This window comes from Pseudorca crassidens, chromosome 8, assembly GCF_039906515.1.
Source record: "Pseudorca crassidens isolate mPseCra1 chromosome 8, mPseCra1.hap1, whole genome shotgun sequence".
In the NCBI taxonomy this organism is placed as follows: domain Eukaryota; kingdom Metazoa; phylum Chordata; class Mammalia; order Artiodactyla; family Delphinidae; genus Pseudorca; species Pseudorca crassidens.
Genome location: NC_090303.1, coordinates 82,187,259 through 82,202,661, shown reverse-complemented (window position 1 = coordinate 82,202,661; position 15,403 = coordinate 82,187,259). Strand labels below are relative to the sequence as shown.

At 39.4% G+C, this 15,403-nt stretch overlaps 1 protein-coding gene and 1 non-coding gene across 4 annotated transcripts in view; both read left to right on the top strand.

Annotated features, from left to right (window-relative positions):
• GRM8 (glutamate metabotropic receptor 8) overlaps positions 1-15,403 on the top strand; it is a 766,011-nt gene that overhangs the window by 541,828 nt on the left and 208,780 nt on the right. The window lies entirely within an intron of this gene.
• LOC137229638 (small nucleolar RNA SNORA43) lies at positions 4,554-4,687 on the top strand. Its single transcript, XR_010945790.1, has one exon. It is a non-coding gene; the product is annotated as a small nucleolar RNA SNORA43 (small nucleolar RNA).

Here is a 15,403-nt window from a genome sequence, read left to right as displayed (position 1 = left end):
AACATGATTTCTTTCAAACACTGAACATGAAATGGCTTTTTATGTTCATTAGTGGTCCCAATATCGTGCAATTACGGTTGTTCTGTCTGCTCTATACCAACCTCCCACATATTAAATCGATTTATAAAGTCAAGTGGGTGATTAAAAGGACACTATGAACTATCTGAACAGAGTGTGCTTTGGTTCTGATGTTCTTCTATTTCATTGTGGACCCAACACCAGTTCAGTTAATGTCCTCTATCCCCTTATGCAGCGATGCTTAGTTACCCTGAACAGATGTCACAGTGCCTGGAAAAAAAAATCAGTTTTCCAATAGACGCAGATCTTATTTCTCTGAGGAATACTTTCCATCGCTCTCCGTTGAGCCAGTATTTATCATTGCCCTGAAACATATGCATTGCAGCTAGAAGGATACAAGCAGCTCAGGCAATCAAGCCCCCAGAGGGCTTAGGGCACCTCTGGGGCACCCTGGCTCTTTATCTGGAGCCTGGAGGTGATTTTTTGACACACATCGAAGGGATAACCTCATCAGACACTGAAAACGGCACCCTGGAGTCTGCAAAAACCTTCCAACTGCTTCAGATGCAGAAACATAAAAGTCAAATTCAAAATGTAGTAGAAAAATGAAAGGAAATAGAAGAGGAAAAAGGTGATAAAAAGAAATGTATGAATTGCTTTTCTAGTTAGCCGTCTTTGCAAAGTCATAGGGGGTGTGTTTTGTCCATTGAAGTCTAGAGTCCTTGGGCATCTAGTGAAAATATGAATTTTCCAATTGCTTTCCGTGTTAAATTTTTGAAAGCAACAGGATTGACATCTGGCATCAATCCAGCAGATACAAAACAGCACGACAGAGCTCTTATAAGCTTATTTTTCTTGAATTCGATCCTCATAAAAGCGGCACAGTTACACTTGAGGGACAGTATGGAAAATGGCTTTGCCCTGAATTTTGATAGCACTGTTGAATCTTTAAATCTACTGTCATTTCGGTTATTCTATCATTAGTCTTTTCCTCTGAAGTCCTTTGATGGCAATCGTGTTTTACAGATGAACCCATTAATTCACTGGAACTTAAGTGATTAGCTCTGCTTGGCAGTCAGGTGCAGAGTTAAGGTTAGGTAAAAGTCCCTCAGGTTCAGGTGATTGCTAAGCCTTGAGGACAGCAACCAGACATTCAGAAATCATCCACCAGCATCTCCCACAGCATTTAAAAGAAAGTTTATTTACCATTACAGAAAAAGTGCTTCTGAAGATTTTAAGGATCAGGTTGATGGGAAATATATGCTTTTCTCCTCAGAAGCTATGATTATAATTCAGGGAGAATTCCTTGAAGTAAAATGTATTCCAATCTGTGCGATACACACATAATTAATAATTTGGTAAATATCTATTTGACTTGCTAATGTTCCAGACACTGTGGTAGGCTCCACTGGGGTTACAAAGATATGTAGCCCATAGAATCTGACCACATTGATCAGTTAATTCATTTCTTCATTGTTTTATCCATTGATTTATGATAGTCAATAACTGTTTGATAAATTAAAGAAAAAATAGCTTATCAGGTAAGGCTGGATGTTGTAGGAAGCATCAGATGGATAAAGTATTAACAGGCAGATAAGTCTGGGTCATTCCAGGTATAGAAAAATAACATGACACTTTTCCTTCCCAAATAGATCCCAGAGGTGGAAAAGCATTACTAAACATATACTTAACGTTTAGTGAGTAGCACATACCCTGATATGCCTGGAGTGTTTTGTGACATGGATGCAACTGAAAAATAATATAAGTTAAATACTGATAAAATAATATAAAAGATAAGCATTGCTTTTGTTAATTTTCCTGCAAATTTATGTTTATTTGTTAGTTTTCCTTCAACGGGGGAAAATAGAGCAATTTATTATATCTCAATCTTTGTAACATACTCCTCTAAATAAAATTACAACAAAGAGGAAGCCACTACATACACTTTAAAAATTCCCCTTCCGTTCACTGGAGGAGAAAAACAACTCTTAAGATTAATTGTGAGGGTTCCAGCAGAGTATCGCCTAATTAGAGATGACCAGAGAAGCACCAGCCTTGGAGACTCCTTTAATTTGACAGCCTGGTTACTTAGCATGTTTGAGAAGTAGTTCTGCAATCCATTCCATTAGTATCAACCTCTGGAACTTAGCTCAAACAATGGTAGGGCACGAAGGAATAACTTGCTTCTCCGAATAACAAACATTTACTGCATTTGCTTGCATTGTTTTTCACCCTTTTAGTAGATATTCTATTACTAAAATAAAAGAACTGTTTTATGGAAAAATTGCTCTAAGGTGCAGACTGTGGTGAACTTGGGGATCCAGCCATTGCAGCCTTGAGTATAATTTCGACCTGAAGGTTGGGTAAGAGCGTTTTTGAAACGATGTGGGCAGCACTTAAGCACTGCTTCTATTATTTTCATCAAACAGTTTTTAATGCTTCTTTGTTCTTCCGTTGTTGAAGCTTCACATTAGTAACTGCTGATTGATGCTCAGAAGAGAGGAGGATTGTGGGAGATAAGTATGGCATACTAATTCCTCTAAATTTGGGGATGGGAAAAAATGCAGAAAGATGTGAGGAAATGTTATAAACATTACAAAAGATAAAAAGAGTGATCTGCAGAGGGATGATATGCTGATGTGTTACCAGACAATAAAAGCTCTTTCCTTCACTGTCAGTTCCTAAGTGGAAACTCCCTTAGTTCTGAAGACCTTTACTAACTTACCTACATCGGTCCCCATCTTCCTCTCCTTCCCTCCAGCCCCATCTCTCCCTGTGCTTCTCTACCTTCCTGCTCCCAAAGCCCTCCTTCCATCGCCAGCCCTTTTTAACCTAGAAAGCAGATATGTTCAAGTTTCTTCTCTCATAAAAGAAGAGTAAAAAGAAATAAGGACACCTTCCTTGTGTTAAACAACTAGGTGGGAGGAACTCTTTTCAATGTATACATATGTCAGATTACTACAGTGTGCACTTTAAATATCTTACGATTTTATTTTTAAATTATACCTCAATAAAGCTGGGGGGAAACCCGCAAAACACACCTTCTGTAAACCTCCTGCCCAGCTGAGGACTATCCGATCTCTTTCAATCACAGCTTCCTTTAAGGAGCCAGGGCTTCCGGGTTTGGCCACTGCATCCTGTACCAGGATAGGTATTCCTGATTTTTCTTTTCCTCCAAGGTGGCTCTATGTGGTGGCATGCCACTGGTACTGATGCTGCCTTTATTTAATATTTTGATATTTTGTTCATGAATTTCTGCCTTAATTTTGCTTTAAATTTTTTTTTCATTAATGTAGTATTTATTCTGATTACTGAGTTTTTTTGCCCCTTAATATTTGCATCCAATTGAGTGCCTCACTCACCTCACCCTAGTCGTGGCCCTGTGTTTCCACCAGGACATTTGGTCGGTAACTCAAGATAGTTGTATCTACCTTGAGCCAAGTCTCCTCTCACACTGTTGCTCTCCGTTTCTGTGAATGTCATCACGTTTTACCTGGTTGCCAAAGCCAGAAATCTAGGGCATCCTGGACCTGCCTTCACTCTTTCCCTTATCCCCATCTCCTTAACCATGTAATCAACAATCATATTTTGCCTCCTTAGCTCTTTAATATCTTTCTTCAGAGTAAGATAAGACCCTCATAATTTCTTTCCTGAATTGCTATAATCGTCCTCTATTTGTTTTGTATTGTTATGTCCCCCCCATCCTTCCCCAGTTATATGGTTGCAGCCAGAGAAATCGTTCTAAAATGCAAATCTGATCATTCCCCTTGACTACTTAAAATCCTTCAGTACCTCTCCACAGCCTAGGATAGAATCCAGAATCCTTAGCAAGACATATAAGAACCTTAATCATTTGGCTCTATTAAACCCTTCATTTCCATCTTCTGCCACTAACCAATTAAGACCTTTGCCGGAGTGCTTGCAGGGCTGTAAGTGGGCTATTTCCTCACAGCTTTGAGCCTTCTAGTGTGCTATTCCATCTGCCTGAAATTCTCTTCCTTTAAAATTCAGTTCGTAGGTCACCGTCTCCAAGAAGTCTTCCAGCTGTTTACAGTCTGAGCTAGGCATCCATTCCGTCTGCTCCCTATCATTTAGTGCTTCCCTCTCATAGCTTTTATACTACTTACTAGTAAGTCTGCTCGCCATGCCATGAGCTCCTTGGGGGCAGGGACTATATCTTTTAACCCTTTGTCTCTAGTGCATGATACAGTTCTTGGCACAAAGTGGGTATTGCCCAAATTATAGAAGATACCAGTCTGGCGATCATTTTTCTTTTCTTATTTTATTTATAAGATAAACAACATTTCCTTTAAAAACATTTTCATATATTACTAACCTTGTATTGGGGTAGTTCATGATGTGTTGTATTGGCCTAGAATTTGTTATTCTTGAATATAGAAACCTCAATCCCTCCCTACCCTACCCTACCCGCTCCTGGAGAAGTTACCCCATCCGACTAATCCTAGTAGGAACAGAGATCCTTAAAAATCATGACTTTTTCTGGGTGGGTGGGAGGGAGGGGACGCTGCCCTGCAGATGCTGGACCTGCCGGCATCATGGGTACAGCTGCCCTGCTGCACCTGTGACACTGGGGCAGAGAGGGAACAGCTATTTCTACACTCAGTGCTCAGAACAGTGGGCACTAAGAATGGTTTGTAGCCGGACATTGCAAAGCAAACAAACAAACAAAAATCATGACTTTACATAGGAGATCCATGAGGCAAGCCCAGGGGTGCAGGCAAAAGCTAGAGTTCAGCATCAGACAGGACCATACAAATTCTGTTTCTCATTCTTAAGCTTAGACCTCCAGATACAAGACTTTATCAAAGCAAGAGACCATTGTTGGCCAGCTTAGATGCCTCTGGCTTAGGAGCTGGACAGAAATTGCATGGACATCTAGTCTGGGCAAGGATCCTAGAGGGGCAAACATATCTCAAGGGTCTGATTGACCCAGATCAATACAATTTAACAGCAAATGTGTGACAGCATCATTAAATCTAACTAGGTTTGCCTAAGCAGAATCCAGATGAGACACAAAGATCTAAAAATAAAATAGTATATTTCAACACCCAAGAGCTTTCTTGATCACTTTAAGGCATGCTAAGAATTTTCCATAGATATGACAGTTAGGAGGCAATTAATGGAATACTTTGCAAATCAATTGCAGAAAAAGGAGAAAAAAATGAGTAAGAAACAGCTAAAGTAAAAAATGAAACTGCTATAAATATAGATAATAGCTTCCATTAAAAGTGTCTTCCAACATTGGAAAGTTTAATCACAGTTACACTCAGATCGTTGGTTACACTCTATTTCACAGCTCTCCAGCTTGGGAAAATCTATGCACCATTAAACATGATAGGTTCAATGTTTTTTATAATATCTGGTCAGCAGTGGAAAATTTTGTTAGCTAATTTTATTAACAAGTTTTAGTTTCATTTAATTTTAACAATAACAAAAAGCAAGTACAATTTTTTTTTAAATCCGTAGACAACCTTTAAAATAAGATTAGACTGGCCTATGCAAAAGTAGATCCTGGAATATAGTAGAATTGAATTTCTGGAAAAAAATAATGTGTTTTCCTATTTGAAAAAGACAAGTTTAACTTTTACCTCAAGCCGTACACCAATATAATCACAGTGAGATCAGATCAGGGTCTTACGTGTAGTAGCCAACCATAAATCAATTATTTAAAAAATGTAGATAATGCATATCTAATCTGTAGAAGAGGAGGGATTTTTCTAAACTTAAAGGAACTGAGGGAAAAAAATCACATAGGGAAATAATAGATTTAACTAAATAAAAAGCTTAAACACTATGAACAAAGTTAAGGAGAAATAGTGGGGAGAAAGATTTGCTTCAAATATAAAAGAAAACATTAATGTATTGAATATTTATAATGGTTATACAAATTTCTAACAACCTCCCTCAGAATCCTAAAATATCAATCAACAAAGAACATATTGAAACAATTTACACAAGAAACTGCACTTGACTATGAAAACAATTAAGCTTTAGAAGTGATCGATTAAACATAACTTGAGGCATCATTTTTCACCTATTGAATTAGAATATATATGCAGGAGAAATATTTTGGGTTGATGAGAGGGCAGAGAGATGATAGTGCTCTTTTATATGGCTGGCAAAGAATTAAATAGGTTATAAAATAAAGAAAACTTCCTGGAAAATAACTTGCCAGTTATTCTCTTCTTACACTTTGGTTCAGAAATACCTCTTCCAAGAGTTTTACGCTAACAATCTGAAGTAAAAAGTATCTGTGTGTGAAGATTTTTGTTAAGGCTTTTACTGTTAGAAAAAATACACAAATGGCAGTAAAATGGAATATAATATAGGCATTAATATTACAGTAGTTTAATGAAAAGAGAACATCCTTTTAAGTATAAAATGCAAATCCTATACATGGTCTGATGGATAGGACATACATATACCAAAAGACTGAAAGAAGAATGCTGGTCTGTTAAAATGAGTGTGTATGGTTGGTAACTTTATTATTAATTACTATTGTTTTCTTGTATTTTTCTCTATCTCCTTGATTTTCCAAAAGGGGCATTTATTATTTTCAAAATCAGGAAAATAAACATTGCTAATAAAAGGATTCGGTTGAAAATGGATCACAAGGGAGTAATGTTAATATAACACTTCCTATTATTTACCAACCTTCAATAAATTAGCAGATTCTTTGTACCCATGTTGACAATTTGGTTTCTTGTCTTGTCACTTGTTATTCCAGTCAGTGACTACTGTGATCTTTAGGGGAGATGCCATATCTAATTAACATTAGTGAGGTTTAAGGCAGTTATTAAGTTATTTACTTCTCCAGCCAACTCTTCCCTGTTGAGGGCTTGGGTAGTGGAGCAAGGGGAGGGGAACACCATTCTTTGTGATAATTTCATGAGGGGTGGTTAAATAAACCAATCATTAGCTACAAAAAGAATTTGCCCATAAAGTATGACCTACTAATTTGCTGATCGTGCGTCTGTTTTACAAGGTTGATATTTGGAAGGCGATTATTTTACTTTTGTGGGATTTGACATTTGTTAGGAATCAACTCCTGAAAGAATAATGCATCTAAAGTAACCTTAACTAAATTCAGAGTTAGTAAGGAACTCTTCCATGGTAGGGAAGAGAAAACTTGCAGCTGTTGTTGTTGTTGTTGTTAGGACAGTGTAAACTCCTATATTCTGCAGTTAGGAGAAGCAATGGAAGTAGTTTTTGAGATTCTGAAATATTCTCAGTTTATTGCTCAGGGCCACAGTATTTTCCCATTATGTGCTGCTGGAAGAGTTCACCCTTCCCAGGATGGCATATTGAACACATCTTCCAAGTAGAGAGTTATACTGTGTCCTGAAGACAGACAGCTCCCTTCCCAACACTTTTTTTTTTTTTTTTTTTTTAAACACAGGTCACCCAATGTTGCCAGCAAGGACATAGACAGTGGCCTTAGCAGTCACTATCCTTGGTGGGTGACAACTAGAGGCCTTTGGGACTCAACGATGAGGCATTTCCTCACCATTCTGTTTACCTCTTACTCTACAGCAAATCTGTGTATCTGTCATTACTACAGAGTTTGATACAATTATAGCAAAACTTCAAAGATTGCAGTGTGAAAATTTAAATGCTGGTTCTCAGGGGTGTCTTCTGACTTTAAAGATACAGAGAGTGTTGGTTAGGCCTCCCACTCCTCTGTCAAGGCCCTCCTCCCAGGGAAAGCCTGACGTCCTCTTGTGATTAGGCAACATGGTCTTTTCCATCCCCGCCTTTCACTTTTGGCTCCATCTCCTCCCAGCCTGTTTCTCCCTCCCTCAGAGTACCAGGGCTCTTGTCTTCTCTCCATCTTACCCCACAACTGCCATGGAGAAAAGCTGCCTACATTCCTTTACCCTCAGATCCAAATATTAGTTCATTTATAGTAAGATTTCCGTCATTCTTGGTTCCATTTGCATTTAAAAGGCCCCAAGGGTCTGAGTAGTCTACAGGATTAAATTCTGATAGAGTAGAATTCCTTGAGTTTTCCGGAGAGTCCTGTGGGGATTGGTGCCCCTTCCTATCCAACTGGCTCTTTTCTTGAACAAGGACGCATAATGAAATTGATCAGCTCCACTCTTACTCTCCTGCTCCCATGCTCACCTTCTCCCTTCCCAGTCTCATCTCTACAGGTACACAGGCTGCATCTCAGTGGGCCCAAGTGAGATTTCATTTCTCCAATATTGTCCATAACTGAAGTTTTGGTCCTTCTGGCCAGCGCTAGTAGCAGTAGCAATAAATTCAGAAGCAGCTCCAACACAAGAATTTGTCTTTGCTTTGACTGCCTTATTTACACAATTAGAGCTTATCTTTTATTGTTTCCCCTGGCCAGCTTCTTTATAATAACCTACTTTATAGAGAACCTCCCACCTCACAGTTCCCTGTCCTTGTCATCTTAAACAGAGGAAAACGGACCCCCCCAAATTATATTCAATCAGTCCAACAATGGCGATAGATACATATATCCTCTCAGAGTTCAGTCATATAGCAAGAGTTTTACTCCTGATAATTCAGAGACTTCTCATATATTTGGTATATACATAAATTGTATGTATATATACAAACACAAAGAAGTATTGAGTTATTATTACAAGTGAAAATACAATCTACAATTGTTAGTGGGATAAATTTGCAGAGGTAGATCTACTTCTGGCCAGTCCCTCCCTTTTTGTAAATATCCTTTCCAGCCACACTACCCCCAATCACACCCCACACACACTCTATTGTCATTCTCTATTTCATTATCTTGAGAGTGGTTTTATTGAGGCCAGAACCATGACTTATCATTCAGTTGGGAAACTGAGGCTATTTAGTTTCATTCTACCCATAAGTAAATTTTCTTCTATTAGTCATATAAAATAGACCCTGTGCTAAGTATCTTAAACACATTATCTTGTTCCGTCATCACAATAACTCATTACTGTAGTTGGCATAGTTCCTATTTTACAGGTAAGGATATCAAAACTAAGGATGGTTGTTACCTGTCTCAGGTTGCTATTGTGCAGCAGGGCTCAGGGAGAATTCTGTAGAATCGCATGGTCAAGGAATTGGCTTTATTGGAGAATCTTACAGGCCGATGTCAGTAAGAGAAGAACATGCTCCTGGAGGCTCAACATCCCACAGAGCAGTGGGTAAGGAGCAACCCCGTGCTGGATACAGAGCGGGCTTATGTTCTAGTGGAAGAACATTGCCCTAACTGAGGCCAGGGTATGAGCCTCTTGTTAAGATAGTGCAGATATATTGTTTTGGATGGCAGGCAATCTGCATTTAGTCGTCAGCAATGTGAGAAAACCAGCTGCTCCACATCTGGGCACCCTGGAACCCAGGGCGAAGTGGTAGCCCCTCTTCTGAGAACACTGTGACCCTAACCCTTGGGAAAAGTGAGGGCTCCAACTCTAGCTATTTTATTGTTCAGGTGATTGAAAGAGCATTTAGGGTTACTTTTTGAAAATTCTGCTTCATACCCCAGTCACACAGGTTGTAAGTGTGTGTGTATTAGGTGAATGCAGAATTTAAACCCAGATCTCTGTGACTCCAAAGCTGATATGCTATCCATTGCCTATAATACTTAACAACCTTCTATTTTCTTCTTCTTTATCCACAACTTCTGAAACTCTCTTTCATTGCCATCCCGCTCAGCTCTACTTCGCCACAGGACAACCACACATCTGCCCTTAAATCGTTTTTTAAAACCACAGGGAATATTTATTTTAAGTGAAAATATCCTTCTAAATCTTAGACACTCCTTTTACCTTTTCTCAATGATACCTAGGGTTCTATTGATCACTGAATAGATGATGAATAGGCCTTTCTTGGGAAAGTTTCTTCATCTAAAAGTACTGCTCTCTCTTGCATTTATAGGGCGAGAGAGGAATCATAGTATTCGTTTGCCTTGAGACTCCCATTCTACCACCACTAGAAAATTACCCTTCTTTAAAAGTCCATGCAGTCCGTATATATTAATGCCACTCTCCCCCAATTCTTGTTGGCATCATTTATTCCCATTTTAAATATTGATTTTTCTTGATAACTTCAATTGCTAAACATATAACTTCTCCCATTATCTCCTCATTAGTTTTGAAATTAATCTGAGCATCATATTGCAACGATTTTCTTAATCCTAATAAATTTTCCTTCCAACCCTGTTCAGCTACACATTGGCATGGGTATATTTAGGACCTCTGTATTATCTGGTGTGTTTTTTAGGGTTCTCCAGGGAAACAGTACCAATGGTATATATAGAGAGAGGTTTATTTTAAGGAATTGGCTCACATGATTTCAAGGGCCGGCAGGTCCAAAATCTGTAGGGCAGGCCAGTGAGCAGAGACCTGGCAGACTGAAAAGGGTTGAAGTTATAGTCTGGAGTCCAAAGCCAGACTGGAGACAGAATTCCTTTCTTCTCTGGGGAATCTCAGTGTTTCCTCCTAAGGCTTTTTACTGATTGGCTAAGACCTGCTCACATCATGAAGCATAATCTGCTTTACTCAGTCTACTGATTTATACATTAATCACAACTAAAAATTACCTCACAACAACATCTAGACCAGTGTTTGATCAAACAGCTGGACCCCATCCCACAGACTATTCAAGTTGACACTGAAAATTTAATATCCCATTTGGTATTTGGTATGGTTCTGCCTTTGAGATTATTAATGACACTCTCCTGGTTTGATTTTCTTCCTGCTTCAGGGGCCACTCTTCAACTCTTGTCTCATTGTTCCTTTTTTCTTTTTTTTTTTTTGGATAGCTCCTTTAAATATGGCTACCAAGATTTGATCCTTTGCTTTTCTATTACTCATTCTTTCTTCACAATCCCATATACTCCCAAAGTATCAATATCACCTGTGACCCTTAGATTGTGTTCTCTTTCGCTTTGTTCTCACTTCCTTCTACTCATGAGGGCCCCTTTAATTTTCTGGAAAATATGAACGTATATTTTCAAGATTTACCTTCGTATGACATTTTTAGAGTTCCCACTCCTCATAGGTTTAATTGGCAATTCTTCCTGTGTACTCTAACGGTACTCTGAATATATGTCTATCAGAGAACCTGCCACAAAGACTTTCATATATGTCTCCTATTGGATTTAGTGCAGAGAGTTAAAAGGCAAGCTACAGAATGGGACGGGACATTTACAATATACATAACAATCAAAGTGCTTGTATATAGTCTGGAATACCTATTAAGAAAAAAAGTCCTACAAAGCAATGAGAAAAAGGCAGACAACCCAATAGGAAAAAAACCCACAAAACAACCATGTAATTTGAATATATACTTCACAAATTAAAAAAGTTAAAATGATTTTAAATTCCATTAATAAGCTAGGAAATTCAAGCTAAAACCACAATAAGGTAGTGATATCTACCTTATCTACCTTTTGAGAATGGCTAAATTTGAACAAACTGAGACTATCAAGTATTGGTAAGGATGTAAAGCTACAAGGATTATCATATACTGCTGGCAGGAGTATAACTGGCTCAACCGCTCTGTAAACCAGATAGGCATTTTCTCCTGTGTTTGAAGACATTCATACGGGCCAATCTACCCGTTCCATTCTTAGTTATATACTCAATGGAAATACACATCCATTTGTAGCATGACATATATAAAAGAATGTTTATAACCATAATGTGCGTAATAGCCAAACCAGAAATAACCCAAATGTTCATCAATGCTAGCATGAATACACAAATGATAGCGTCTCTATATAGTGAAATACTATTCAGCAATGAAAGCAAATGAATTACACATAACCATAACAGTGAAGGTAATTCTCATAAGCAAAATCAAAAGTAACCAGGTAGATAAACTGATTCCATTATATAAAGTTCAAATAGGGAAATAAGAATGTTTGATTTTATTTACATAAAGTTCCAAAAAAACCAGGCAAAACTAAACTAACAGGTTTAAAAGTGCACATCATGCACATTTAAGTGGAAATGATAAGAAGTAAATCAAGGAAAATATCGTCAAAGTGGTTACCTTTAGACAAGAGGATAGATTCGTGATTGGGAGAAGGTACAGAAGGGTCAATGATGGTACACGGGGTGGAGAGCAGTTGTCTGAAACTGCCAGCAGTGCTCTATCTCCTGACCCATGTGGTGATTACCCAGTAATAATTCATTAAAGTCTATGATTAGGCTTTGTTCAGTTTTCTGTATGTGTATTATATTTTATAGTCAAAATCTCTCTATCTATAGATATATAAAGATGAAAACAGGTAGAAGTGAGCTGGTGGGGTTGTAGGGTGATAGGCACCCTGACGGGGACGAGGCAAGCCAGTGATTTCTGGCTCGTTTGTCACATGCTTTGGGGCTGAAGGAATTAGTACCACATTAGTCCAGATGTCATGTATTGTTTTCCACTGAGCTCACAGTAGAGAAAGGCAATCAAGGGTGACAGGAAAGTGCTGAGCTTTTAGACTTCAACAACCTGGGACTAACACAGTCAGGCTAACAAGAATGCACAGGACATAAGGTGCATGGGCTCCCAGTTCTCAAATGAGTAGAAAGAAAAAACCAAACAGGCTTTCCCAGACATTCTTTATCCACATAATCCTGAGAACCTGCAATATTGGTCACATTTGACCATGAATCCATCCCTCTTGTCATGGATCTGGTTCCATATTCTGGAAAGCAGCAGAACCTCTCCAGGTCAGACTCTTCAGACGCTGCCCCTGCACAGGGCACTTAGTGTTTTTTTTTTTTTTTTTTTTGCCGTACGCGGGCCTCCCACTGTTGTGGCCTCTCCCGTTGTGGAGCACAGGCTCCGGACGCGCAGGCTCAGCGGCCATGGCTCACGGGCCCAGCTGCTCTGCGGCATGTGGGATCCTCCCAGACCGGGGCATGAACCCATGTCCCCTGCATCGGCAGGCAGACTCTCAACTGCTGCGCCACCAGGGAAGCCCCTACTTAGTGGGTTTTGATGCCCTGGATGGAGTTGCGGTGCAGTTAAAGTCTGACAGGCCTACAGACAGGGGGACCACCAAGCCACCTTCTCCTGATAACTTCAGTGTGTTGCTTGAGGACGCCTCTGCCCCAGGTGCAGAGCTCTGCCCCTCTCCCTAAACCTCATCTATCAAAGCGAGGAGGGGGATATTCTCTTCCATAGCATCATGTCAGAAAGAAACAAGTCATAGCAAAAATCACTGGGAGCCGAGTGGTAATACACGAAACAGGCCATTTCCCCAAGCTGAGCCCATGTGCCAGGAGGGACTCCAGCATCCGTCACCGTCTGCTGACACTACCTCCACTCTCCCTTCAAGAATCAGGTGCTAAGTCCATAATCTCAGCCTAGATCATCCACTCCATTATGGTGGGTGTGCTCAAAAGGACTCCCTTTTTTTTCTCTCTGATCTTCTCTTTATCTTCTTTCCCTCCATCATTGCCCCACTCCCATCCCTTCTCCTTCCTTCCCTTCTGCTCACCTTCCCTTTATCCACATATACTTACGTGCCAGGCACTGTGCTAGGCAATGTGGAACACGGTAGCAAAAAAAATGCAACACGTTCCTTCTTTCATGAAGGTCACAATTTCCTGACTCCTGGCCTTAGTGTGGATTATCTAACAACCTCAGAAATGTTTGAATAACTATCTCACAGAAAAGGGAATGCAGTCCAAATTTATTTTCTTCTAGGGGGACTTTAATCTACTATTAACTCATAATTCATAGTAAAAAGAGCAATGGAAGAGAAGGACCCGCCCAATCACCTGAAGACCATAAGTCTTTCCAACAAAAGCGACTAATGTCTAGGCCCTTGCCTGGGCCAAAATACCCTGTTTGTGTAACATCTATCATATGTAACATATTTAAAAAGCTTGGTTTAATTAAGAAAGGAACATTGACTTTTAAAAAGTAAATACAACACATACTTGACATTTGATAAGTTCTACGGATGAACAGTTAAGTAGAGATATGAGTGGAGGGAGAGAAGTATCAATAGAAAAGGGAGAAAATGACACCTTAAAGAAGAGAAGAGAAAGGCTTACTAAATTCTGAAATGTTTTCACACTTTATATTGAGAGCTGAAGATAGTGATTACTTTATCTCTGCCCTTTGAAAGTCTAATTAATTGTTTAACAGAAGCTTCAGCTCACCAGCTGCTCTCATCTCAAACAGAGACTTCACTGGGGATGAGTTAACCACAGCACCAAACAGGGTCCAATAGGAGATAAGGCGGCAGCACAGACCAGACCAACGTTGACCTAAGGCTGGTTGAATTTAAATTAGGACCTTGCCTGGGTGTTTTTCAATCCCACAATAACCCAGTTGTGTTGGAGTGGAGAGTCGGATAAAACTGAATTAAGCAAACACGGAAATCCAATCTCTCCCCTGGGCAGGAGTCCCTGCTTTTCTTTTCACCATTCTTCTCACCACTGTGGTCTGATCCTTCAGTATATCCTAGGGCAGGGATCACACTCTTTTTCAGTAAAGGGCCAGATATCCCAGCCTTTCAGGCTAGACAGTTTTCTTTGCAACTACTCAGCTTTTTCATTGCAGCCCTGAAGCAGCCAGAGATAATATGTAAATGAATGGGTGAGGCTGTGTTGCAACAAAACGTCGTTTACTCCAACCGTGGCAGGCAAGAGGAGTGTGGACCATACTTTGCTGACCCCTGTCCTAGTGACTAAGACTGACAGCCTTGAGTCCCACTTAAAGCTGTCGTTTACGACATTTATAAGCTTCACCAAGTCTCAACCTCTCTCGGTAGCTATTTGCTCATCTGTTAATTGGGGATAGTAATGCCTGCCTTACGGTAGCGGGAGAATTAAATCGAATCATTTATAAAAACTGTCCAAACACTGTACCTGATTCATATTAAGTCTTCAGTAAAGGGAAGGTGTCTTTAATAGTCACTCACTAATTCATTTGTCCCTTCATTCATTCCATGAGTTCGCAGACATTTAGTGAGTGCCTATCATGAGTTACATATTTGGTAAGGTTGGGATACCAGAATAACGTCTATCCCTAATCTAAGGACTCACATAGTATAGGAGGGAAAATGAACATGTGAATAAGCATTTATAGTGTAAGATCAGTGCTAAGGAAGATACCATAATTCAAAAATGCTTTGAAAACTAGGAAGGGTGCATCTAGTTTAGCTGTGAAGCTTCCTGGCTTTGAATGATGCTCTTTACACTTAGAGCCGTTGAAAATTTATTTCTCTGTATTGGGTTTGGGATAGCTCATAAAATCTAAGTAGAACATATTCATAAAGTGGGGAGAATGGAGTTACCCATGAGAATCGACTAAAAATAATGAATGCAGGGAATGAAGGAGAAAGGGAAAAAATAATCTCCAAGGTTAAAAAAATGTGTCTTTGTGGAATAACTGCCTGGATACT